Source organism: Podarcis liolepis, assembly GCF_965112155.1.
Source record: "Podarcis liolepis genome assembly, chromosome: 12".
Classification (NCBI taxonomy): Eukaryota; Metazoa; Chordata; class Lepidosauria; order Squamata; family Lacertidae; genus Podarcis; species Podarcis liolepis.
The window spans coordinates 13,736-39,877 of record NC_139563.1 but is presented as its reverse complement, the minus strand read 5'-3'; the positions used below and the strand labels follow the sequence as shown (position 1 = coordinate 39,877).

At 48.2% G+C, this 26,142-nt stretch overlaps 3 long non-coding RNA genes across 3 annotated transcripts; 2 read left to right on the top strand and 1 right to left on the bottom strand.

Annotated features, from left to right (window-relative positions):
- Nucleotides 1–1,852: 1,852 nt before the first annotated feature.
- LOC310689614 lies at nucleotides 1,853–3,780 on the top strand. Its single transcript, XR_014517559.1, has 2 exons — nucleotides 1,853–1,944; nucleotides 3,131–3,780. It is a non-coding gene; the product is annotated as an uncharacterized lncRNA (long non-coding RNA).
- Nucleotides 3,781–3,907: 127 nt separating this feature from the next.
- LOC310689546 lies at nucleotides 3,908–20,336 on the bottom strand. The gene is made up of 5 exons (XR_014517474.1): nucleotides 20,170–20,336; nucleotides 19,214–19,299; nucleotides 17,667–17,795; nucleotides 16,294–16,389; nucleotides 3,908–3,951 (listed from the first exon to the last, which is right to left on the bottom strand). It is a non-coding gene; the product is annotated as an uncharacterized lncRNA (long non-coding RNA).
- A 196-nt stretch (nucleotides 20,337–20,532) lies between these two features.
- Nucleotides 20,533–25,648, top strand: LOC310689535. Its single transcript, XR_014517456.1, has 3 exons — nucleotides 20,533–20,629; nucleotides 21,720–21,816; nucleotides 25,495–25,648. It is a non-coding gene; the product is annotated as an uncharacterized lncRNA (long non-coding RNA).
- The last annotated feature ends 494 nt before the right edge of the window (nucleotides 25,649–26,142 follow it).

Genomic DNA, 26,142 nt, shown 5'->3' with positions numbered 1-26,142 from the left:
TCTTTCCCAGAATATAATGGAATGTTTGAGAGCGTTCTAGAACGTTCCAGAGTGCTCTAGAACATGGGCATCTTTTCTAGAGCAGTCTGTTTCCCAGAGGCATCTTTTCTAGAGCATTCTCTTTCCCATAATATTTCGGAATGTTGCAGAGTGCTCTAGAAGAGAATACTCTAAAATGGAATGGAATGGAATGACATATTCTAGAATAGAATATTCTAGAAAAGAAGAGAATATTCTAGAGAAGAGAAGAATAGAATATTCTAGAAGAGAAGAGAATAGACTAGAAGAGCATAGAAGAGAATAAAATAGAATAGAATAGAAAATAGAACAGAATGTAAAGTGTCCCCCACCCCACGCTCTCTAGCCCCACTGATGGCCTCTAGAAAGGACAGATCCTGAAGCTGAGGCTCCAAGACTTTGGCCACATCATGAGAAGAGAAGACTCCCTGGAAAAGACCCTGATGCTGGGAAAGATGGAGGGTGCAAGGAGAAGGGGGCGACAGAGGACGAGATGGCTGGACAGTGTTCTCGAAGCTACCAGCATGAGTTTGACCAAACTGGGAGGCAGTGGGAGACAGGAGGGCCTGGCCTGCTCTGGTCCAGGGGGGTCACAAAGAGGTGGACACAACAACAACAACAAAATTTCTTATTGAATATTGTGTTTTAATATTTTGCTGGAAGGTAGAGGGACCCCTGACCATTGGGAGACGAGGTCAACTTGAAGAATCCGTTCTTGATCAGTTCTCCTAGTGCAACAGGGGAGAGGAAAAGTCAACCCAGCACTTTCCTTGATGTGTCGTCACACAAGACACTGCCAGCAGCAAGAGTGTCTGAACTGCGATTCGCTTTCTCATTTTCTAAGCCTCTCCGTGTTACCCAAGATATACAGTCATACCTCCGCTTACGTATCCTTCTGGTTACATAAACTTTGGGATACCTAAGCGACAAACCCAGAAGTATATTTTTGCCGAGCGCGCATTCGCGGAAGCGGTCTCTCTGGTTGCGAAAACCTCAGGATCTGGCCGGAGCTCTGGAACGGATCCCGTCAGCAAGCGGAGGTACCACTGTATCTGGAATGGCGTCAAGTGCAGTTCTGGAAGAGGAGGGCCAGCGGCTATGGATTCGACTTAATGCAATGCCACCCCTCCAATGAAGGGAGAAGAGACTGTCCATCTCTGTTCATGAGGCAAAGCGAAGTGGCTGCCTCAGGTAGCAGATCCCCAAGTGGCAGAGTGAGACACAGAGTTCTGAACCACAGGACTGAATCCCTTGAGATGCAGGAAGGATGAGAGTTGGACTTTCCACCACAGCCTGGTCCTGACTTGGGTTTGTAACTAATTCACTTGAGCACCTACAAACCGCCAGGTCCAAGAAAAACTAGCTTGAGCTATCCCACAGGCACCTTCAAAAGTTTAGGGTGGGTCCAGATCACAAAATTTGAACGGGAATACTTCCTAATGATTTCTGCTCAGGAGAAGCCAAGTACTCTGGACCACGATGTTGAATGGGCCTTCAGTGACTGAAACAGCTTTGGGATCTTATAGTTCCAGCTGAAACAGGGATTTGCAAGGAACTAGTGCACACATCTCGTTTCGCTCAAGGTAATTTCTGATTTCCTTCCTGTTCAAGGGTCTTCTTGATCTTTGGGAGCTGGAGCTTTCTTTCCCAGCAGACCCTCCCCACCAATGCATTTGCTCCCACCTCCTACAAACGGAGTTTGCGCCTCCCAGCAGAGTTTGGGGCTCCACTCACTGGGTGCTCACTGTATTTCACACAGTCAGGCCACGGATCACACCCTGGCCAGCACCCAGGAGATTCCCTAAGAGAAAGAGAGAACAGTGGCCTACCTGCTGAGGGAGACAGTGGTAGACAGTTCTGGATGATGTCCTTGTTCTGTAGGCATCATAGCCCAAAAGCTGCTATTTGCAAGGAAACAAAAAGCAGGTCTGAATTTAGGCCACTTAATACTATCTAGCAGCAGTGAGAAGTAAGCAAGTATTTGGTCAAAACATGTATTTTGCAGTATATAAGGACAATTTCAGCTCACATAAGCAGGCCAACACAAGAACATGCAGGCAATGTAAGAAAGGAGACTGTTCTCAGGATCCGATTTCTCGTTCACAGCCACATCTCAGAAAAAAGTTGCAGAAGGTACTAACCCCATTAATAATAATAATAATAATAATAATAATAATAATAATAATAATAATAATATATTATTTATACCCCGCCTATCTGGGCGGCTTCCAACAAAACACTAACCTCTTCAACATTAAAAGCTTCCCTAAACAGGGCTGCCTTCAGATGAAGGCTCCTGCGTGATTTCTATCCATAAGATCCCAAAGAGTCCCACCCACACTACAAGAGGAGAAATCAAACTCTCTCAGGTAGCCCTGTTTCCATAGATAACACTCTCAGTGTTTTATATTATTATGGAATTCATTTCCACCAGGCCCTTGGGGTTTCTTACTTTTTCTCTGCGAAGGAACCACAGGCGGCAAAGTATTCCAAGGCTTATGATAAAACCCCAGACTCCGAAAACAAAAAGGTCAAGGGCGAAAGCAATAAAAGAACAAGGAGGTCCGGGGGAAAGTTGGAACGGTTTGGAAATTCAGGAAATCCTCCCCAATGCCAGTGGAGAAAATGGAGCAGGGAAAAATTGTTCGGAGGGAGTCAGCATTTTGAAAAGTCTGCTGAGTAAGAAAGGAGAAAAAAGGTCTCAGCTCCCCGAGGGGCAAGAGAGACAAGACAAAGCTAAACAAAACAAACTTCAATGTGAGATCTAGACAATGTTTTGAATTCCCGTGAAACTCAGCCTATTTGGGAGGAACTTGGAGTTTTGTATATACTGTACTGTTAAGGCACTTTTGGAAACATTAGCTTGGAAACATTATTAAGCCCAAAGACTTATTGTAACAACACGGTTGTTGGAAACATCCGAAAGACATTAATAAGAGCTTTGGACTGTAGAGAAGTCAGAGATCCTGTTTGCATTCTACTTTACTTCTCAATATCTATGAAGTATCAGAACTGATCGGTTTGGGACCTTTTCCACGCTACCCTCTGCGTAAAGCAGTGGGGGAATTAGAAGTTTTATATTCTCCACCTTATTAGACTTTCTTCATTACAGACGCTGTGCAGAAGGACGGATTCGATCAGGAGCTGAACAGGGTGTGTGTGGAGATTTGTATTTGTGTTTGAATGTGTATCTGAATATGCTTGTTTGGACTATAAGAGGCTGCTCTTAAGGAAAGGAAATTGAGATAATCATTGGGTATAGTAAAAGAGAAAGGGAGAGAAATAGAGACACTCAGTGGCGAAAGAGAGAACAGCAGGAAAAAGACATTTTTTGGCAAATTGCACCTTGAAACAAACTATTAATTAAAGAAACATGAGTCAGATAGCCAAAACAACAACACCAGGGGAGAGAAGGACATCCAAAGCTGAGACCAAAGGGGAGGGAGATTTTGCAAAAATATTGGCAGAGATAAGAGAAATAAGGAGAAAGGTAAAGGAAAAAACATTGAGGAAAAGATAGTGGAAGTTGCAACAGACTTATCAGGACAAATGAAGGAATGGAAAGTAGAAATGCAAACAGTAGAGGAACAATAAAAAAAAGTTCAGAAAGAAATGATGGGAAATAAAGAAGCTGGAAGAAGGAAGGAGGAAAGTCAGCTCTCAAGAGCAAGTGTAAATGTAAAGTGTAATATATTATGTGTATATAATGTATGTAACTAAAACTAAATAAATAATAAAGGTCATTATATATATAAAAAAGAAGACAGGTGTCAAGAGAAGTGTCTGGCAGTCGTGCTTCTTGGATATTTGTGTACATATAAAAAAAATCATCACCAATTAAAAACTAGACAGTCACGTTGACGCTCCTCACCTGCTCTGTGCCCCAATGGCAGCCTTGGGCAGTCCAGTTGTGCCAGATGCAGAACAGCCGATCTGGGAAGAAAAGACAGAAGAAAAAACAGCTTTTGTCTGTTCTTTTTATCTACCTTGGCCAACTACTAGCCTCCGAGGCAGCTGTTCTGAAAAAACCGAAACAGAACAATAACAAAGCACACAAACACACACAGGTCTCCTCCCTGCAACCAAGGCCACAGGCACACAAACCCAGAAGACATCCTAAAATATATGTATCCTTCCATCTGCACTAGAGATCATTCGAACAATGCTGATGGGGGGGTCTGTTTCAATCGCTACTCTCTGCTGCTTTGTTTAGTTATTTATTTTAAGCACCCATACACAGCTTTTAAAGCATAAAAAGCATTACTGGAATAGAAATCAATACTAAAGTAAACAGTGACCCCGTGTGGCCATTACTGGAATAAACATAAATAGGAAAGTAAACAGTGACCCCGTGTGGCCAGTGCTGGAATAGAATTCATGATAATTTCTAGGTGTAAGTTATTTCCACGCAGGAATTTGAATATGGCTCTAAAATTATTTCCCCTTTCAAACTTTTAATTTATCTCATTTATTTCATTTGGACTCTGAAGCATACAAATTGTCAGGGGTTCAGGAGCAGAGACGCAGAGAAGGGAGGAGACAGAGAGCGAGGGGGAGGAATACGAAGGAAGGATGAGTGGGGATGACGACCCGAGATCACCGAGCCTGTCTAGCGAGTCCGAGGATTCCCAGAAGGGAGCGCCAGCAGCCAGAGCAAGGGGGGAGAGCAGGGGGACACCCCAGGAAGAAGGGTCCAGAGAGGGATCAGAAAGCAGCAGTTGGAGATCGGGACCCACGTTCCCAGCCGGGAGCAGCGGGGAGAAAGGGGACCAGATATCGGGCTCCGGAGACTTTCAGAAGGAGGGAGGGCATGAGTCAGGAGTAGTCACGCCCACCTCGGGGAGCGAGGAAACGATCAAGAGGAAAGTGGAGAGTTGGGCGCGCGCGCCAAGTTCAAATGTAACGGAAGCTGGCGCAGCCAGCAGCCCAGAGAGTGAACCGAGTCCCAAAGCCCGCCGCAAGGAGGCGGAAGGGTCAGGGGGGTCCGCGTCAGAAGAGAGTAGGAAAGGAGAGACCCAGGGGGGCAGGAGGACCCAGAGACGGAAGGAAAGGCGCAGGAGGTGGAGCAAGGCTAGGGTATTAAGCTGGTGCGCTAGAGGCGGAGACTCAGACGGGTCTTCGTCGTTCTGACCTAGAAGAAGTAGGGCTGCACGTTGCAGTTTGGAAATGGAACCTGTAATCCAATAAAGACTCTTTGAAACTGAACGCTGGCTGACTTGGTCCTATGTGAGCTGGGACTGGGCGGCAGCCCTGACAGTAAGACCCGTCTCTCAAGCTTCTGACACCTGATACCTCGCAGCGGAGACAGAAGCAGCTGGAGGAGGGGATCGGTGTGTGGGAGCAAGCTCACGACGGTTGGCAAAGATGACGGAAGCAGAGAAAGTTTCAGCGCTGCAACAGGCAGTTACCCAATTGAATGCGGAGGTACTGGCATCCAAGAAAAGGGAGGAGGATGTGGCAGCCGCCTACCGAGATCTCCACGCCAGGTTTGAAGCATGGGTTAAGCATGGGCAGCCAGGACCCAGACCGGAGGGGGTTGGGTTGGCACGGAGAGCAGGAGGGCTGGTGGCTCACTTCGATGGGAATTTACAACAGTACCCCAACTTTCGAGCAGATGTGATGTGCGCACTGCAACTGCTGGCAAAAGACTTTAGAGATGAGCAAGAGAAAGTGGGGTTTATACTGTCCCATTTGCATGGGGATGCGAAGGCGTGGCTGCGCAATTTGTGGAGGGATAAAGATCCGGCGCTTCAGAGTGCAGATGCCTTTATCAAAGCGATGGATGCATGTTTTTTGTCTACCATTGATGTGGATCTTGCCCGACGGGAGATTCATGGACTGAAACAAGGGAGGGCGAGCGTCCGACAGTACCACGCCCGCTTTTTTGCGCTGGTCAGTGCATTGGAATGGGACCGGGACTCGCCCCCAGTCAGGGACCTGTTCTGGGAGGGTCTCAGCTCTGCTGTGAAGGATGAAATTGCGAGGGGGGAGAGGCCCCGAAGCACGCAGGAGGTGGTCCAAAGGGCGCTGACTGTGGGGGTGAGGCTGGAAGAACGTCCATGGTGCAGAGATGAAGGACGTGGAGGGCGCGAAGCAGCGAGAAGTTTCTCTTTCGTTCCAAGGGAAGCAGCGCGTGCGCAATCCACACCTCCGCCAGGAGGGGGAGTGGAACCTATGGAAGTGGGAGGCGCCAGGGCTCAGTCAGCTAGCAGAGCCTCTGCACCGACAGCAGTCAAGACTAAACCTCCTAGAGGGACCAGGAAGTGTTACATATGCGAGAGCCCTCAACACTTGGCGAAAGAGTGTCCCCAGAGGAGCTCCAAGCACACTGCAGCCTCCGCAACGGTGAAAGTGGCCACACAATGCAGCGAAGCCCAGCAGGGAAACGACGATGTCTGGCTGGAGACAGAGGCACTGGGGCCCAGCCAGACGCATCAGTGAAGCAGTCCCCAGCGATATTGCAACCCACGGACCCCCTCCCACCCAAACCAGTAGTGCAACTCACAGCGTCTCTCCAGCTACCCAATGGAGTCACCATCGAAGTGCCGCTTTCTGTGGATTCTGGAAGCAACGCAGACTTTATAGCACAGGATTTTGTGGAGCAGCACGCTATAAAGCTGCTGCCTGCCACTCTGCCCCTGCAAGTCGTCACAGTGGATGGCAGAGAGTTGCTAGGGGGGCAGGTGGTGAAGCAGACGCCACCAATGGTGATGCAACTTGGTAACCACAGGGAAGTCATCAGTTTTAATGTCACCCGACTGTCGGACACGCCCATTGTGTTGGGCATGAGTTGGCTGGACAGGCACAGTCCAACGCTGGCTTGGTACCAGAGACAGCTGATCTTCGGCTCCTCTTACTGCGCAGAACACTGCATCCTGCCCAGGCAGGAGGGGGAGGAGGAGGACTCACAACTGCAGTTGGGAACGTTGCAAGCAGTTCCCCACAAATACGCGGACTTTCTGGAGGTCTTCTGCGAGAAAGAGGCAGACAAGCTACCACCGCACAGGCAATATGACTGCAAGATTGACCTCCTGCCAGGGGCGACGCTGCCGAAGGGGAAGCTATATTCCATGTCTGAGGACGAACTACAGGAACTCAAACAGTTCATCGATCACAATTTGCAGCGCGGTTTCATCCGGGAGTCCAGCGCAGTAGGGGGCAGTCCTGTTTTCTTCGTGAAGAAAAAGGACACGCCCCAAAAAAGATTGGTCGTGGATTACCGCCTCTTAAACAGAATGACCAAGCCCTCCGATTTCCCTATGCCCAGGATTGACGACCTGCTGGCGACGGTGCGCAAGGGACGCGTGTTCACCAAGTTGGACCTGCGAGGAGCGTACAATCTCATCCGTATGAGGGAGGGCGATGAGTGGAAGACAGCCATGTTCACGCCTCTGGGCACCTACGAATATAGAGTTATGCCTTTTGGATTGCAAAATGGCTCCCACGTTTTTCAAGCTTTTATGCATCACGTGTTGGCGGGACTCCTCTACAAGAAGTGCGTCTGCTTTCTGGATGACATCCTGATATTCTCTGACTCGCAGCAAGCACACGACCAGGACGTTCGGGAGGTGCTGAAGAGGCTGCAGCAGCATAGACTGTACGCCAAACTGGAGAAGTGCCAGTTCGACACGACGGAGGTGGATTTCTTGGGTTACAAGCTGTCGGACAAGGGGCTAGCCATGGACAGCGCCAAGGTTCGTGCGGTGTTGGATTGGAAGAGCCCGCGCAACCGGAAAGAGGTCCAGAGGTTTGTCGGATTCGCCAATTTCTATCGCAAGTTCATCAAGGGGTTCGCGATGCAGACGGCAGCTATTACGGACACGCTAAGCTCCAAGAAAAAGAAATTCATCTGGACGGAGCAGGCGGAGCGGTCCTTTCAGACACTCAAGCGTCTCTTCGCGTCGGAAGAGCAACTGCTGCATATCGACCCCAGCAGACCGCTGAGGGTGGAGACAGACGCGTCCGATAGAGCAGTGGGAGCGGTACTGCTGCAGAAGGACCCGCAGGGGGTCTGGAGGCCGGGGGCGTTCTACTCCAGAAAGCTCAGCAAGTCGGAGCAGAACTACACCATCTGGGATAGGGAGCTGCTTGCCATTCATGCAGCTTTCAAGGCGTGGAGGCACTTCCTGATCGGCGCCAAGCACACGGTGCAGGTCTGCACGGACCACAAGAATCTGGAGCACTGGCGCACGGCTCGGTTCCTGAACCAGAGGCAGATCCGTTGGGCGGAGTTCTTTGCTGACTTCAATTTCCGAATTGAGTACGTCCCGGGCGACACCAACATCATGGCGGATGCCCTGTCCCGAAAACCGCAGTACCTCGAAGAGGCGACGCCAGCGGCGGCCATGCACATCTTCGCGCCAACAGCGTGGGCGTGCGCTTCGGCCACAGTAGACCTGGATGCGGTGCGAAGGGCGTTGACGGACGACTCATTCGCGCAGGCGAAGATGGCAGAGGTGCACAAGGGCACGGCGAAGGGCGACGAGTTCCAGATACGAGACGGCTTGCTCTTACGTAAAGGGGCCGTCTACGTGCCGGGAGACGAACTTCGCACCCGGGTACTGCAGCAGCTGCACGACGCACCCACGGCCGGGCACTTTGGCACAGAAAAAACGGTGGAATTGGTCGCAAGAGACTTTTGGTGGCCCAGACTGAGGGGGGAAGTCGCGGACTACGTCGCGAGGTGCGACACCTGCCAGAGGGCCAAGCCGGTGCACAAACCACCGGCGGGACTGCTGGAACCGCTGCAAACGCCGTTTGAACCATGGGAGAGGGTGGCCCTGGACTTTGTCACGGATCTACCCAGCTCGAGAGGCAAGACAGCTGTACTAGTGGTGGTGGACTTGTTCACCAAGATGGCACATTTCATACCGTGTGCGAAGGTGGCCACGGCAGAACAAACAGCCAAATTGTTCATAGATCACGTGTTCAAAGTGCACGGGCTGCCACGGTCTATACTGTCCGACCGCGGACGCCAGTTCATCTCGAATTTCTGGCAAAAGCTGATGGGCTTCCTGAACGTCAAGATCAACCTGACATCGGCAAGGCACCCGCAGACCAACGGGCAAGCGGAGAGGGTCAATGCCATCATGCAGCAGTACCTGAGATGCTATGCCAATCAACAGCCGGCGACGTGGGTGGATTACCTGCCGCTCGCCGAATTCGCCTACAACAACACGAAACACGTATCCACAGGGGTGACGCCGTTCTTCGCCAACAATGGGAGGAATCCCAGAACCTTCCCGGGACTGGACAGAGTGGGGGAAGGGGAACCACAGACGGCGGACGCTTTCGCATCTGAGTTGCAAGAGGTCCACGATCAACTCAGACGGCAGCTGGAGCTGGCGAAGCACGCATACAAGGTCCAAGCTGACAAGCACAGGCGAGTTGGCGAGGAGATCCGAGTGGGAGACTGGGTCTGGTTGGCAGCCCACGCGGTGCCGACCCGATCGTTAGCCAAGAGGAAGCTAGGGCACAAGCAACTCGGTCCATACCGAGTCGAAGCGCAGATCAACCCGGTGGCTTTCCGGCTGGTGCTACCAGAGGGTTCCAGGATGCATCCGGTGTTCCACAGGTCGGTGCTCACTCCCTACAGGGCACCGCACAGGTTCCAGGAACCAGGAACGGCACCGAGTCAGTCTCCGGAGCGGACGGAGGTGGGAAGATTGCCACAGCAGGACCCCATCAACGAAGTCACGGAGATTTTGGACTCCAGATGGGGGGAAGACGGAGTAGAATATCTACTAGCAAGGGAGGGCACCCGGGCCAGTACTAATAGCTGGGTGCCGGACTACGCCTTGGAGGAACCCCTGCTCAAGGATGAGTTTCATGCCCTTTTCCCACACAGACCTATGCCAGCGGGCTTCTTCGACGACTGGTTGTTCACGCCCACGCTTTCCTCCAGCACGTTCCATGGCTTCGACTCGGAAGGGGAACCCGCACCGCGCACACGTTCCCCAGAGGGGTCACCGGAGGGTTCGGCGTCCGACAACTCGTATTGGTGGGACGATCGGCCAGAGGAGCAGTGGCGCCGGAAGTGGCAGGAGACACCAGGTCCAGCGACAGACGCAGAGACGGACATGGACGTTTGCGGGGAGGACCTTGGTTTCGAGCACGGCGGCACCGAGATGGAGGCGGAGGAGACCACCGTTGACGAACGCGGGGAGGAAGACTCGGAGGTCTTCAGTTGGCGGCCAGCAACGGGGAGCGAACTGTATCCGACATTCACTCCCGTGATGACGGAGCACCCATCAACCACCCTTGAAAGCGGGGAGGGGGGAAGGGGGGGCTTCGAGGGGGGGATGGATGTCAGGGGTTCAGGAGCAGAGACGCAGAGAAGGGAGGAGACAGAGAGCGAGGGGGAGGAATACGAAGGAAGGATGAGTGGGGATGACGACCCGAGATCACCGAGCCTGTCTAGCGAGTCCGAGGATTCCCAGAAGGGAGCGCCAGCAGCCAGAGCAAGGGGGGAGAGCAGGGGGACACCCCAGGAAGAAGGGTCCAGAGAGGGATCAGAAAGCAGCAGTTGGAGATCGGGACCCACGTTCCCAGCCGGGAGCAGCGGGGAGAAAGGGGACCAGATATCGGGCTCCGGAGACTTTCAGAAGGAGGGAGGGCATGAGTCAGGAGTAGTCACGCCCACCTCGGGGAGCGAGGAAACGATCAAGAGGAAAGTGGAGAGTTGGGCGCGCGCGCCAAGTTCAAATGTAACGGAAGCTGGCGCAGCCAGCAGCCCAGAGAGTGAACCGAGTCCCAAAGCCCGCCGCAAGGAGGCGGAAGGGTCAGGGGGGTCCGCGTCAGAAGAGAGTAGGAAAGGAGAGACCCAGGGGGGCAGGAGGACCCAGAGACGGAAGGAAAGGCGCAGGAGGTGGAGCAAGGCTAGGGTATTAAGCTGGTGCGCTAGAGGCGGAGACTCAGACGGGTCTTCGTCGTTCTGACCTAGAAGAAGTAGGGCTGCACGTTGCAGTTTGGAAATGGAACCTGTAATCCAATAAAGACTCTTTGAAACTGAACGCTGGCTGACTTGGTCCTATGTGAGCTGGGACTGGGCGGCAGCCCTGACACAAATGAACTTTATCTCAATGGATCAAGAATTAGTACCTGGCCCATTGATGTAGCCAAGGGGGAGTGGGGGGGGGCAGGACTAGAAATCCTTAAATATCTGACCAATTCCATTGGCTCTGTCCCCCTTTCCAAAGTCCTGCCCTCCAACAAAGACCCTGGCTATGCTGATGACCTGGCCCCAAGCTTCCTGGCTGAGTTAAATTTCTCAACATTTCACATTATGTGTCGTTTCAGGATTCTTCACATTAACACCAATTCTGGTTTTGGGAAGACAAATAGCTAACCAAACTTTAAGCAACCTTCTCTCCCACCACAAACTAGTTCTCCCTTCAATGTCGTAGCCTCAAAGGGAGCATTTCCTTTCAAAATGGAATCAGAAAAATGAATTTCACAACTTTTAGTTCAGCCCCAAATCTACCTCTAACCACTCAGTTCCAACTGCTGAGGAATGGAATTTTATCAGGAATATTTTATCTGTTTGAACTGTGTATTTCCCCTTCGATGGCCTCGAGTCTTAGGAAGTGAGATTCCTTCCTGTTCAAGGGTCTTCTTGATCTTTGGGAGCTGGAGCTTTCTTTCCCAGCAGACCGTCCCCACCAATGCATTTGCTCCCACCTCCTACAAACGGAGTTTGCGCCTCCAAGCAGAGTTTGGGGCTCCACTCACTTTTCCTCCACCTCCTCTTCTCCCTTCATCAGGCCAAGTTTCTTCCTCCTTTTCAGAGCTGGAATTCAGACCTAAGAAATATCAATAATGTCAATTATTTTCACAAGAAGGGAAAGAGGGGTCCCCGTCCAAGCGGACATAGAATATGTCCAGCCCAGATTGCAGTAGAAGAAAGAATCAAGTGGGAAAGGAGCCAGCAGATGACAAACGGGGAAAAATGGGCTTTCCCCCCTGTTTCTTCTTTCTGAAGCCCTTTCCCAAGAATCACATAATGGTGCATCTAGCTGGAAGGGACCCCAAGGGTCATCCAGTCCCACCCACCGCAAGGCAGGAATCTGCGAAGGAACCACAAGGGTTCATTTCATCATCATCATCATCAGTGGAGGAATTGGGATCTGGAGGAATGAGCTGGTTTCAAAACCAAGCAGTGCTTCATCTGAACAATACATTGTTCAGGTACAGTTTCCAAGACATTAAATACATTTTCAATACATTGTTCAGGTACAGGTATATATTCAGGTACAGGTATATATTCAGGTACAGGTATATATTCAGGTTCAGGTATATATATATATATATATATATATATGCTTTCGTAGATTTTCACGGGTACAGGAATGCAGGTTTTGGTGTCTTCGGGTGTCTTCCCGTGTAAGAGTTGGGGTGTCTAGGCGACGTTTCGACGAGGTCTCACTCGTCATCTTCAGGCTGGTGCTTTCGGCTTCTTGTACAAGAAGCCGAAAGCACCAGCCTGAAGATGACGAGTGAGACCTCGTCGAAACGTCGCCTAGACACCCCAACTCTTACACGGGAAGACACCCGAAGACACCAAAACCTGCATTCCTGTACCCGTGAAAATCTACGAAAGCAAATATCTCACCTCTACGGGGAGGAAACCTTCCAGCTGACAAGAACCTACGAGATACTAGAAATCCGAAGAGCCACCATCTTATGTGATCTCTTGTTCCTACGCAACTGCCGAGACAACAACTTAATTCCCACATGCTTCCAACTTAAATTCCACTCTAAAACCCCAGCTACCGAAAGGATCCTGAAACGAACTGAACTATCCCTAATCAGAAACGAAATACATAAGAAAAGATACCTACTAAACCAAACCAACAAAGATCTGCTCACTCTTCACCTCAAACTCTGTAACAAAATCCACCCTGCACTCTGGGACAAATGCAAACAACTAGCCGTCTGGAGAGCTGAAACTGAGACCTCACATAAGACAGACAGACACACCAACAAACTCCACAAACTAGAGAAACGCCAGAAGCCCAGCCACCCTCCACAACAACCCATGAAACAAACAGTACATAACATATCAGACAGGATCCTCACCTCAACTGAAACCAAAGTACTCTCCAAAGGTTTCAACTTTGCAGTCGCCCCGAGACGCATCCCCACGGAAAACATCATATGCGGAGTCGAAGCTAGCCTAACCAAAATCAACCCAGATGAAGCCAATAAAATCAGACTTGAAGTCACCAACATCCTCTGCTCCAGCAAACCACCCAGAAGCAATTTACACAAAGAAGAACAGAAAGCACTCACCAACCTGAGGAAAGACAACAACATAATCATTCTCCCAGCAGACAAAGGTAATGCCACTGTTGTGATGAACACATCGGACTACCAAGCAAAACTATCAAATCTACTCCAAGACCCTACCTACCAACCTATAAAAACAGATCCCACCACCTATCTGGAAAAAACCACCAAATCCAAAATAAAAGCCTCTCCTATCAGTGAAGAAATCCAGCTAAGAATCATCCCCAGAGAAAAATCATCCAGATGCCCCAAACTCTACGGTCTCCCCAAGATACACAAAGAAGGAACACCACTCAGACCAATAGTCAGCTCCATAGGCTCACCTCTACAAAATCTCGCTAAATTTCTCGCTAAGCAACTTCAGCCCTATGCAGAATCCATCGCTTCACACGTTACTAACTCCTTCCGGTTCATAGAAACAATAAAGAAGCAAAACCTACATCCCGATGACCTACTTGTGAGCTTCGATGTTGTATCTCTCTTCACACAAGTGCCCATTAATGAAGCCTTGACAGCCATTCAAAACAAATACAATCCCCCCGAATACATCCTGGACCTGACCAACCACTGCCTAACCAACACGTACTTCATCCACAATGGACAAAGATACAAACAGATAGAAGGAGCACCTATGGGATCACCCCTCTCACCGGTCATCGCAAATTTGTACATGGAACACTTTGAAACCAATGCTTTAGACAAGTCAGAACACAAACCCAAACTTTGGCTCAGATATGTTGACGACACCTTTGTAATTTGGCCACACGGGAAAGAAAAACTAGATAGCTTCCTCACACATCTCAACAGCCTACACCCCAAAATACAATTCACTATGGAAATAGAAGCCAACAACCAACTTCCCTTCCTTGACGTCCTAATCTACAAAAAACCTGATGGCTCCCTAGGACACACTATCTACCGGAAAAAAACACACACCAACCGCTACTTACATGCACAATCACACCACCACCCTGCACAAATAAACTCCGTAGCCAAGACTCTCATCTCCAGAACCAAACGCCTGGCTGACAAAGACCACTTGACAACTGAGTTACAGAATCTCTCAAATGTGTTAATCGCCAATGGATACCAGCAAAACAGGGTTACGAAGCTAATCCAAAAAGAAACACCCCCCAAAAACCAAGACACAGAAGAAAACAATGGCATGGCCCTCCTTCCTTATATCAAGGGCACTACAGATAAAATTAGCAAAATCCTCCATAAACACAATATCAAAACAGCCTTTTGCACCAACCAAAAAATAGCCAATATCCTCAGAAACCCCAAAGATAAAATCCAGTTGGAAAACCAAGGGGTCTATGAAATACCCTGCAAAGTCTGCCCAGCCACGTACATTGGACAAACAAACAGACGAATAAATGCACGTATCGCAGAACACAAGAATGCCGTCAAAAAAGAAGAAAAAACTTCCTCTCTTTTCCAACACATGAAAGAAACAGGACACGAAATTAATTTTGCAGATTCCAAATTGCTCTTTAACATGGAACATCACCACAAGAGAATAATCATGGAAGCCATCGAGATAGAGAAACACCCTCACAACATGAACAAGCGTGACGACACGTCCCGCCTGCCAGACATCTGGAAATTAGCCCTCCCCACAAAAACCGACACCAGAACCAGAGGCACACAGAACGCCATCACCAATCAACCACACCAGACCCAAACCCAGACCCTCTCCACAGATAAATTACAGACACCATCCAGTAGCCAAACCATAGTGGCACCTCCGGATGCTGCACCCCCCTGCAATCCCTACACAGATCTGGCTGGCACAGGGCACAAAACCACAGCTCGCCCCTATACACGAAGCCAAGCCAGAGCACAACTAAGTGCAGTACAGCTATCTTCTCAGAAAAACTCTTCACAAGCTCAAGAGGTCAAGACACGAAAGCTTTAGCAACTAATCCACACTTAATGACCCTCCTAAGTGGTACTCAGAATATCACTCAAGAAATCACTCAAGATATCCCTCAAGTAATTAAGGAACAAAAGAAGAAAAGGCACACTAACCTGGGAACTTCCTCTCTGCCCAGAACGTTGGAGGCTATACACCACACCCCCTCAACAGTATTTATAGGAACTCAAACACTGAGATCCTGCTCTGTTCCAGTAACAAGAAGCCGAAAGCACCAGCCTGAAGATGACGAGTGAGACCTCGTCGAAACGTCGCCTAGACACCCCAACTCTTACACGGGAAGACACCCGAAGACACCAAAACCTGCATATATATATATATATATATAGTAAAAGGTAAAGGAACCCCTGCCCATTCGGGCCAGTCTTGACAGACTCTAGGGTTGTGCGCTCATCTCACTCTATAGGCTGGGAGCCAGCACTGTCCGCAGACACTTCCGGGTCATGTGGCCAGCGTGACAAGCTGCATCTGGCGAGCCAGCGCAGCACACGGAACGCCGTTTACCTTCCCACTGGTAAGCGGTCCCTATTTATCTACTTGCACCCGAGGGTGCTTTCGAACTGCTAGGTTGGCAGGCGCTGGGACCGAGCGACGGGAGCGCACCCCGCCGCGGGGATTCGAAATGCTGACCTTTCGATCAGCAAGTCCTAGGCGCTGAGGCTTTAACCCACAGCGCCACCCGCGTCCCATATATATATATATAAGATGTAACGTGCAAATGTACAACTTTGGGATGCTAATTCATCTCCGCTTGGATTATGTGGATAAATTGATAGGTGGAAGAATCAATTACCTGTTTGATCTGAAGAAATTAAGTTTCCAACAAATTGTTAGTCACCCTTAGAAAAGAAAAAAGGAGACCTCACCAACATGGGGGAAGCCAGAAGGTTTTGCCCTACCCCAGTCAAATAAATAACAATACTTTACTGTATTTTTACTGTACTGTACTGTGCTGGTTAGGGGGGCCGGTGTTATATCAGGACTGGGGTTGTTTAAAAATGTTCTTAAGTGTTATATGTCAATTCCTATTTCTATTTTTTCCCTTTTACCTTTATGCCTGCAGCTGACTTTTCCTCCACCTCCTCTTCTCCCTTCATCAGGCGAAGCTTCCTCCTCCTCCTCCTTTTCAGAGCAGGAATTCAGACCTAAGAAATATCAATAATGTCAATTATTTTCACAAGAAGGGAAAGAGGGGTCCCCGTCCAAGCGGACATAGAATATGTCCAGCCCAGATTGCAGTGGAAGAAAGAATCAAGTGGGAAAGGAGCCAGCAGACGACGAACGGGAAGAAATGGGCTTTCCCCCCTGATTCTTCTTTCTGAAGCCCTTTCCCAAGAATCATATAATGGTGCATCTAGCTGGAAGGGACCCCAAGGGTCATCCAGTCCCACCCACCGCAAGGCAGGAATCTGCGAAGGAACCACAAGGAAACTGCATTTAATAAAAAGTGGAGGAATTGGGATCTTGAGGAATTAGCTGGTTACAAAACAACTGCTTCAAGCAGTGCTTCATCTGCACAATACATTGTTCAGGTACAGTTTCCAATACATTAAGGGCGGCCTGAGGGGGAAAGCAATGGAGATCTGCACTTTATTTTATATAAATAATGAATTAATTATTATTATTATTATCATCACAGCCAGTTACTCTGGTGTTGCTGTAGCCAAGGGGAGCTTCCCCGACCCAATTCCAATAAATAAAAATACTATACGGTTAAGGCTGTGGCCATTACTGGAAAAGACATTGATAGGAAAATAAACAGTGCCCTCGTGTGGCCATTACTGGAATAGACTTCAATAGGAAAATAAACAGTGCCCTCGTGTGGCCATTACTGGAATAGACTTCAATAAGAAAATAAACAGTGCCCTCGTGTGGCCATTACTGGAATAGACCTCAATAGGAAAATAAACAGCGCCCCGTGTGGCCATTACTGGAATAGACCTGAATAGGAAAATAAACAGTGACCCCGTGTGGCCATTACTGGAATAGACCTCAATAGGAAAATAAACAGTGACCCCGTGTGGCCAATACTGGAATAGACCGCAATAGGAAAATAAACAGTTACAGATAGGTAGCCGTGTTGGTCTGCCATAGTCAAAATAAAAAAAATCCTTCCTTCCAGTAGCACCTTAAAGACCAACACGAAAGCTCATACCAAGAACTAACTTAGTTGGTCTTTAAGGTGCTACTGGAAGGAAGGAATTTTTTTATTTAGGAAAATAAACAGTGACCCTGTGTGGCCAATACTGGAATAGACATCAATAGGAAAATAAACAGTGACCTCGTGTGGCCATTACTGGAATAGACCTCAATAGAAAAATAAACAGTGACCTCGTGTGGCCATTACTGAAATAGACCTCAATAGGAAAATAAACAGCGCCCCCGTGTGGCCATTACTACTGCCAGAGGAAGTGGGACTTACAGGAGATCTCTCCAGGCTGTTTCGGAGAAATGGCCAGAGCAACTGCAATACTCCAGGACCAGCCAAGCCTAAAAACGCATCAGGCCGAGAGAACCAAGGGAGGCAGCGCAAACGCCCATCAGACGCATTCTAGAGAAAGAGACAGGCTTCAGGGTTAACCACAAAGTTCATTTGTTTGGCATCCACATTTGACTGAGTATGCGGTTGAGCAGCGTCAGAAACTCAAGGTGTATAAGCCCATTTTCATAGTTTTAGATGCCCGAAACTGATATTGTGTGCCCTGGCTCCGATTTACGTTGGAGCAGAGGCAGATGGGACTACAATCTTAGTTTGTTTTTAAAGGGAATAGCTGTAACCTCAGTGGCTTTGCCTGCAGAACACCACACGCTCAATCCCCAGCTTCTCCAGGCCTGAAACTCTGGCCAACTGCTGCCAGTCAGTGTTGACATTACTGAGCTAGATGGAGCAGTGGGTCAGGTTCCTAGGTTCCCATTTATGCTTCAGATCTGTGTGAGGTTTTCTGTCCCGTTTAGCGTGGCGAGGGCGGTTCTTTGCACATCTGGAAGACGACCGTGTCGCCTCCCATCACCCTCTTGAAGGTGCTTTTTCAGCTTAGGGGAAAGGGCAGGCACACCCTGAATGAAGGGAGGGGGAATTCCCCTTGCAGCCCAAGGGTTGTTTGAGGCCACCCCGAAAGAGCTGATCTTCAGCTTGAAACCAGGCCTTGCTCTTTCACCAGGCTGCTCCTCCAGCTGCCAATGCCACCCATGGACCCTGTGTGAATATCCAGCGTGGGTTGTGCCCAGGACCCTGGGAGGCTGTCTTTCCCGTCTGCGCATGTTTTCGTCTTTCAATAAACAGCCCATGCAATTTCCAGCTCTTCTGGCCCTCGAGATTAGCCTGGCCGCCTCAGAGGGAATCTGGGGAGGCTGAGGTGGCCTTTCCAGTGGTCCAAGGGGGGTTGTGTCTTCCTGCCCGCCATCTATTTCCTGCCCCCTTTCCCCCCTTTCCCTTTCCAAGCAAGCATGGAGGAGGGAAGGAAGCGGAGCCATGGATCCTCCGCTCAGATTGGAAGCAGGAAAGTGGGAGAGGAGCTGCTGACCCGAGGGTAAGGGGCTCCCCTCCCGCTTTGCAAAGGGAGCCTGGGAGGAGGGAATCCGCTGCATGGATCCCCTTCCCTCCCTCCCTCCTCCCGGCTCAGCTCTGGCTGGCTTCGCCCCACAAGACGCACAGACATTTCCCCTTCCTTGTTAGGGGAGGAAACGGGCGTCCTCTGGAGCCAAAAATATGGTACCGGGTTCAAGCAATGGTTCAGCGGAAGAAATGAAGTTTCCCACCCATTGCTTTGTCCCCTTTAGAAAAGGAAAAGGAGACAAACCTCACCAACATGGGGGAAGCCAGGAGGTGCCAATCAAATAAATACAAACACTTTACTGGATTTGTACTGTACTGTTTGGGGGGTCGGTGGGATATATCAGGACTGGGGTGGTTTAAAAATGTTCTTATGTGTTGTATGTTAATTTCTATTTCTATTTTTCGCCTTTTACCTTCATGACTTTTCCTCCACCTCCTCTTCTCCCTTCGTCACGTGAAGTTTCCTCCTCCTCCTCCTTTTCAGAGCAGGAATTCAGACCTAAGAAATATCAATAATGTCAATTATTTTCACAAGAAGGGAAAGAGGGGTCCCCGTCCAAGCAGACATCGAATATGTCCAGCCCAGATTGCAGTGGAAGAAAGAATCAAGTGGGAAAGGAGCCAGCAGACGACAAACGGAAAGAAATGTGTTTCTTCTTTCTGAAGCCCTTCCCCAAGAATCATATAATTTATTATTATTATTATTATTATTATTATGGTGCATCTAGCTGGAAGGGACCCCAAGGGTCATCCAGTCCCACCCGCTGCAAAGCAGGAATCTGCGAAGGAACCAATAGGGTTCATTTCGTAATAATAATAATAATAATAATAATAATAATAATAATAATAAGTGGAGGAATTGGGATCTGGAGGAATGAGCTGGTTACAAAACCAAGCAGTGCTTCATCTGAACAATACACTGTTCAGCTACAGTTTCCAATACAGTTTTAAAGGCAGCCGGACAGGGAAAGCAATGGAGATGTGAAGTTTTATTTTATATAAATAATAATTAGAATTATTATTATCACAGCCAGTTCCTCTGGAGTTGCTTCTCCCCCCAATTCGAATAAATAAAAATACAATACTGTTAAGGCTTAGGGTGTCCCACTTGGGTGGGTGTGATTAATAATAATAGTAATAATAATAATAATAATAATTTAACATTTAATAATAATAATTTATTACTATTTTCCAGCCACCAACAGAGTATTGTTTTTAAAAAACGGGAAAACATAATATACTACAAACTTCCCTCACCCTTTTAGCTGAATAACCATTATAATTATAATGATAACAATTTAAAAATGAAGGATAATCCTCATTTATTCCCCTTCCCCAGCTGCTCCCCACAGAATATTAAAAACGGGACAAAACATACTGTATTGCAAACTTCACCACGCCTTTTCCAATAATAAAAATAAAAATAATTTTAAAAGTACTGCTAATAATCCTTTATTGTAATAAAAAGGCGCCAAAACTGCCTTGGCGTCCCGGGCGTGGGAAAGAGCTGAGGAGAAGCAGCTGAGAAACAGCTGGGAGGAGAAAAAGGGGAAAGGGCTGGCCCCACTCAGTTTACTGCTGCTGCGGCTGTGGGCGCGTGCGTGGAGCGAGGGGGTTCCTAGGGCGGCCATTTTGGACCAGGGCAAAGGGACTGGAAAGAGGGGGGGAAGAAAGGGCAGAAGACGCGCCACCGCCGCCATGTTGGTTGAGGGCCTTCGACGGCGATAGGTCGGCCTCTGGGCCAATCCCAGGTCGGGCTGTGGGCGGGGCCATGCCTTGGGCGCGTTTTCTCTTCAGCGTCTCCTTCGCCATTTTCTCGAGGGAAGCGCGTGAGTTTGGTCGAGTTTTTAAGACTCTCTTTTGTTGGGAGCGGGCGGGAAATAATGATAAAGGATTATCATCATTGCTTTTTAAATTATTATTATTATTATAATTAGAAAAGGCTGAGGGAAGTTTGGGATATATTACGTTTTGTCGAATTGTTTAATATTCTGTTGTGGAAGGGGAAGAAATGAGGATTATCCTTCATTTTTAAATTGTTATCATTATTGTAATGCGTATTCTTATTAAAGGGTGAGGGAAATTTGTCGTTTTATCGTTTTTTAAAATACTCTTGGTGCCTGGGAAAGAGTAATACATTCTTATTATCATTTAATTTTATTATTATTATTGTTATTATAAAAGGGTGAGGGAAGTTTGTAGTGTATGATGTTTTGTCGATTTTAAAAAAATATTCTGTTGGTGGCTGGGAAATAGCAATACATTATTAATATCATTAAATGTTAAATTATTATTATTCTTCTAAATCACAGCCACCCAAGTGGGACATGGCCTCTTCCCCCCTAAGCCTTAGCAGTATACTATTTTTATATATTGGAATTGGGGGAGAAGCAACTCCAGAGTAACTGGCTGTGATAATGGTAATAATTTATTTTTTATATAAAATAAAGTGCAGATCTCCATTGCTTTCCCCCTCAGGCCGCCTTTAATGTTTTGGAAGCTGCTTGAAGCGGTGCTTTTGTAACCAGCTAATTCCTCCAGATCCCAATTCCTCTACTTATTATTATTATTATTATTATTATTATTATTATTAAATGAACCCTTGTGGTTCCTTCGCAGATTCCTGCCTTGCGGTGGGTGGGACTGGATGACCCTTGGGGTCCCTTCCAGCTAGATGCACCATTATGTGATTCTTGGGGAAGTGCTTCAGAAAGAAGAAACAAGAATAAACAAGAAAAAATAAAGAAGAAAAACACATTTCTTCCAGTTAGTCCATATGATGGCTCCTAGGGAAAGGAGGCTCCTTTCCCACTTGTTTCTTTCTTCCATTTGAATCTGGGCTAGACATATATGTTTGCTTTGACGGGGAACCCTCATTCCCTTCTTGTGAAAATAATTGACATTATTGATATTTCTTAGGTCTGCTCTGCTGAATTCCTGTTCTGAAAAGGAGGAGGAGGAGGAGGAAACTTCGCGTGATGAAGGGAGAAGAGAAGATGTCGGAAAAGTCATGAAGGTAAAAGGGAAACAATAGAAAGACATTAACATATAAGAACATTTTTTTAAAAACCCACTCCTGATATATTACACCCACCCAAGTGGGGCTTGGCCTCATCCCCCGTAACCACCACAGTACAGTACAGTAAAAATATACTTGAATAATTTTATTTATTTGATTGGGGTAGGCTAGAGCCTCCTGGCTTCTCCTATACTGGTGAGGTATGTCTCCTTTTTCCTGTTCTTGTTAGGCTATCAAGAGGCGACAAAGCAATGGGTTGGAAACTTAATTTATTCAGATGAACCATTGCTATAACCAGGTAATTACTCAAGACACCGATTTTTCATCTATCGATTTATCCACATAATCCAACCAGAGATCCAAAAGTGGTACACTTGCACGTTAAATCTTAAGATAAATGTTTTGGAAGAGGCATAAATTTAAAAAGAGAATTAATTTGCAAGCAAGCCCAGTGAATTAGAGAGGCAGAGCTGGCTGGTTTGTCTAATGGAGCATCCAAAACCCAATTTGGGTCTAGAAGACCCAGTTTGCCCTCTCGCCCCAGCCTTAATGGCAACCCTCCATTGCTTTCTGTTTGATTTTTGAGCAGATACTCTGAATTGAACAGCAGCAGAAGAAATGGAGACCAGCCCTGCTGTAGTGGGCAGCACTAAAAGCCATTTGAGTAATTCAGATCAATAAAGTAGGAATATTTAATATTCACAAACCAGCAACTTCACACCAGTTTGGGACACTTGCATCAGCTTGCAGTGTTAAGAGAGGTGCTCTAAAGAAAAGCACTTTCTACATTTATGAGTCTAAAGAGTAGGCTCATGGTTTTTCCTTTGCCTGGAGGTTAGCATATCTGCAATCAGCCCGAGAACTTCAGGCAGGACAAAAGGGGATGGCAAGGGGGCTTCCTGGCGGAACCGAAGTTGCAGCTGCAGAAGGGTGGATTCCTGCCTTGTAGCAGGTTGGAGTGGATGACCCTTGGGGTCCCTTCCCGATATATACTCACCCACTCACCCACCATCATATGATTCTTTGGAAAGTGCTTCAGAATACAGTTTGGGGGTGGTTGTGTGTGTCAGCCCTTAAAAATCAACTGTGCAATGTGCTCCACAGCAGGGGCAAAGCAAAGATTTAAGCCTGTCCCCCGCTATGCATATAGGCTGGGAGCCCCAATGGCAGGAGACTAAGTGGGCTGAGCCCCTGCAACGGGGCCAAAACCAAAAGCCAGTTGAATCATTTACATTGACAAACACTGGCACGGATGTATGCAACAGTTTGTAATGTTAAGAGAGGTGTTTTAAAGAAAAGCACTTTAAACACTCATGAGCATTCCCTTAGAGCAGGCTCATGGTAGTTTCCTTTTCTGGAGGTATAAATGTTCTTAGCAGATGTACAATCCCCCCGAAGGCTTCAGGCCTCCTCCTGACTGTTGAAAAGCTCCTGGGGAGACTGTAAGCAGCACCTCCTCCGCTCCCAGTCAGCAAAAGGGGATGGCAAGGGGTGCTTCATGGCACAACTTGCAGCTGCAGTTTAAAGTGCCTTAAAAGTGCCATTTCATAGGGCAACACTGACGGCACAACCAAGGTTGCTGGTTCTCCTGCATATTCCTGCCTTGCCGTGGGCTGGGCTGGATGACCTTTGGGGTCCCTTCCAGATATAGATATATATGCAGCATCATAGGATGTGAGTGCTTAGTATGAGCACCAAGGTTGCAGGGGATCTCCATAAGGGACGCCTGCATATTCCTAAGAGCTGCAAAGTGCCACAGAAAGCAGAACCAGAAAAACATACCTCCCGGTTAGTTGTATGATGGCCAACAACTTCCCCTTCCCAGCCTGCTACTTTATTCTGTCTTGCATAGCAATACAAACGATGGGTGCCTGTTATATACTCCTCAGTTCATCTGAAAGAAATCAGGCCCACAGGTTTGCTGTGTTCCTTAATGTCAGATTTTGTGGATCTATTATCACCCATATGTTTCGTGCATAAGCCTACTTAGGCATGGAAAACAAAAGGGTGGGGGGAAAATGAGGGTTTCTGAAATGAGTGGTCTTCCCTGCACACACTTCAGGGCAGAAGGGGGAGATAGAGGGAACGCTCTACCTTCTCCCCCCTAATCTGTCTTCCCTACCTAATCATGGCGGACAAAGTCCCACCTCCAGCGCCTGCTCGGAAGAGGAGCAGCACCCATACAGAGAACGGTAGGAGCCAAATTGTCCAGGGATCTTCTGGGTATGGAGGGGTGAGGGTTTTCTTCACCAACACCAGTGTGCAGTGCATACACAACTGTAGAAACGAGTCAGAATAAACAGGCTTCCAAAAAAGTATAGTCTTTATACCCTAAATTCCCAAATTCCCGTAACCCTGGGGTCAGGAAGTCAGTTTTGTTTTGGGACTGCCATGCAGTGCACACCTGCCTATGCTCTGAGGCCGCAGGTGCAGAAAAATCTCTTTATGAGATGTTTTCCCTAATGAAAATGGTACCTCTAGACAGGTGCACAACAACCTGGACAATTTGGGGTTGGAGTAATGAAGGCCACGCAAAGTAGTTTTTAACTAAGGGTCAAAGGTCAGAAGACGCGGGTGGCGCTGTGGGTTAAACCACAGAGCCTAGGACTTGCCGATCAGAAGGTTGGCAGTTCGAATCCGCGCGATGGGGTGAGCTCCCGTTGCTCGGTCCCTGCTCCTGCCAACCTAGCAGTTCGAAAGCACGTTAAAGTGCAAGGAGATAAATAGGTACTGCTCAGGCAGGAAGGTAAACGGCGTTTCCGTGCTCTGCTCTGGTTTGCCAGAAGCGGTTTAGTCATGCTGGCCCCATGACCCAGAAGATGTGCGCCGGCCAATAAAGTGAGATGTGCACCGCAACCCCAGAGTCGGCCACGACTGGACCTAATGGTTGGGGGTCCCTTTACCTTTGATAAAGGTCAGAAGTTGTAAGTCTGCTGTTGTAAGTCTAGCGGTTGGGGTTTGGGTCATTGTTAGGGTTGGGGTTAGGCTTAGGGGTCAGGATCAGGGCCTCCCCCTGACTGCTGAAATGCTCCCAGGGAGGATGTAAGCAGCAGTTCCTCTGTTTCCAGTCAAGAATAGTGCATGGCCATGTTTGCTTCATGGCTGAACTTGCAGCTGCAGGAGAGGTGTGCCATTTAAGAGGGCAACATTTGCTGCACAACCAAGGTTGCGGGATTGTTCCCCCTAAGGGACTCCTGCATGTTCCTGTGATGCAGCAAGTTGGACTGGATGACCCTTGGGATCCCTTCCAGAGGTTTATATTCCATCATTATTCTTTGGAAAGGGCTTCAGAAAGAAGAAAGAGAAATAGTGTTCCTTAAAGTTATTTGTATGATGGGAAAGAAGCCTTGCTTCCTGTGAGCTCCTTTATTATTCGTTGTACGTTAATTGGAGCTTGGCAGATCCTGTGCCTATTTTTACACGGACCCCTCTTTCAGTTCTTCTGGAAAAAACCTGCCCCCCTTTTATTTCTTGGGTCTCTATGGGGCATGCTGAATTCCTGATCCCAAAAAAGGGAAGGAGAAGGGGAAGCTTCGCCTGATGGAGGGAGGGAGAAGAGGGAATCTTTTGAGACAAGGTGCCAGTGCCCCAAATGTGCCAGTGCCAGGGCCCTCCTGCTGCCGTCTTGTGGGGTGAGAGGGGGAAAGCGGATCTTTGGGCACAAGATCCAGACAGCTCGTTTAACCAAACACCTGATTTGCCCAGCAGCGTGGCAGCGAAAGGAAAGAGAAGAAAAAGAGGCAAGGCAGCTGCCAGACATCTCTGTGGAGTTGCAAAGGCAGGTACATCTTCCTAAGTCCACTTCCATCCACTGGAAAAGCTTCTTAGCAAGAAGAGAAAAGCACTTACATAATCATGAGCATTCCCTTAGAGCAGGCTCATGGTTCTTTCCTTTTCTGGAGGCAGAAATGTTCTTAGGAGATGTACAATCCCCCCGAAGGCTTCAGGCCTCCTCCTGACTGTTGAAATGCTCCTGGGGAGACTGTAAGCAGCACCTCCTCCGCTCTCAGTTAGGAAAAGGGGATGGCAAGGTGTGCTTCATGACGCAACTTGCAGCTGCAGCTTAAATTACCTTAAAAGTGCAATTTCATAGGGCAACACTGACGGCACAACCAGGGTTGCTGGTTCTGCATATTCCTGCCTTGCAGTGGGCTGGGCTGGATGACCTTTGGGGTCCCTTCCAGATATAGATATATATGCAGTATCATGATACTTTGGAATGTGCTTGAGAAAGAAGAAACAAGTTTGTGGAGTAAATGATGCAGTACAAACGATGGGTGCCTCTTTTATCCCTACACTTTCAGTTCATCTGAAAGAAATTGG